General features: G+C 52.8%; 1 non-coding gene across 1 annotated transcript; it reads right to left on the bottom strand.

Moving 5' to 3' along the window:
- Positions 1-915: 915 nt before the first annotated feature.
- TRNAV-CAC lies at positions 916-988 on the bottom strand. Its single transcript has one exon. It is a non-coding gene; the product is annotated as a tRNA-Val (tRNA).
- Between the last annotated feature and the right edge of the window lie 406 nt (positions 989-1,394).

Raw genomic sequence — 1,394 nt, 5'->3', positions numbered from 1 at the left:
ACCAGTTTCATAAAACAGATTTATTAACTACAGAAAGATGTAGTTTTAAGGATTATAAGTGGTAGGCATAAAAGAACAAAGTAAGTTACCATGGAAATTAAAGATAAATTCACAATCTAAACTTTACACCTGATTACACTAGGCCGTAGTTCGGTTATGCCACAGGAAGGCTTAATGCTCGAGCTGCAGTGCATGCTGGGCAGGCTTAAGGCCGGGCTCCCCATGGCAGGAGAGAAGAAGAAGACTTTGCTCACAGCCAGCGCCCTGCCCCCACTCCCAAGTCATTAATGGCTCCCCCAGGTCAGCCAGAATGGAGCAGCGGTTTTAACTCCACGAAGTCCACTTATGGCTTACAGGCAACTCCCAGACCCACCATGTCGGCCAGAAAGGAGCTCACTCAGCCTCGCCATTGCTGCTTTTCCTTCCCCCCAGAACCTCGCTTCTCCTGGGCTGCAAGGAGCCATCCCTGGGAAGCCAACAGGCAGGCACAGGATTCTGCCTCCCAGCAGCCAGCCGCACCTCCCCCGGCTTTGCAGAACGAATGGTGATGCTCTACTAACCCCGTTTAGTTGCAATGAGGTGCTTACTTTCTGCCCTGCCTTTCTCAGCTTGACTTTCCTCTTTCCCCCCATTCCTGCCTCACTTCCTCCTTTGGCAAGTCACGCAGAGGAGGCCAGCAGGAAGAGCCGGCCTCCACCGGCCAACCTCCCAGGGCAGAGGAGACCAAGCCACAAGCCTCCAAAAGGTGACACGCTGCACTCCTCTAGGTTCTCCAGCCTGATGCCAAGGTGCTTTCTCCACTGCTGTCAGCACCCTCTGTCATGCAGGGGTTGGAGTTATCCCAGGGACAGGCCAATAGGAGAAGGAGGAGCGTCTTCCTGAACAGCAAGGGGATCTGGCAAAAGGAAGCCAGCATGTTTCTGCCTGGTTTTGAACCAGAGACCTTTTGCGTGTGAGGCAAACGTGATAACCACTATACTACAGAAACTCCATCTGTTTGCCTGTTGCTCACCCTGGCACAGACCGATGGACAAACCTGGAGAAAGTGGTGACAGCCCTTCAATAGGTCAGCTGGCAGAGCAGAGGACTGGAGCGGGCACTCAGGAAGTCGTCCTTACGTCGCCCTTGTGACTCCAGCTTGAGGGAGAGCTTCTTTTTCTTCCCCTTGCTGACAAAGAGCAAGAGAAGAATGAAAGGTCAGGTGGGCCAACTCGGTGCAGAAGCCCATGCTGTCTTTTCCTGCTGCATAGCCTGAAATGAGGGACTCGTGGCAGTTAAAGGCACTGCTGCACTTTCAGAAAACATCCCACCCGTGCACAAAGGGGGATAGACGAGCGTGTTAGTCTAGCACGCTCCCAACTGAGCTACTTCAGCAGTTGCTCAGTTTCTTTTTG

The sequence above is a fragment of the Mauremys reevesii genome, linkage group 14 (assembly GCF_016161935.1).
Source record: "Mauremys reevesii isolate NIE-2019 linkage group 14, ASM1616193v1, whole genome shotgun sequence".
In the NCBI taxonomy this organism is placed as follows: Eukaryota; Metazoa; Chordata; order Testudines; family Geoemydidae; genus Mauremys; species Mauremys reevesii.
Note: the sequence above shows the minus strand (reverse complement) of the source record. Positions and strands in the feature narration are given on the sequence as shown.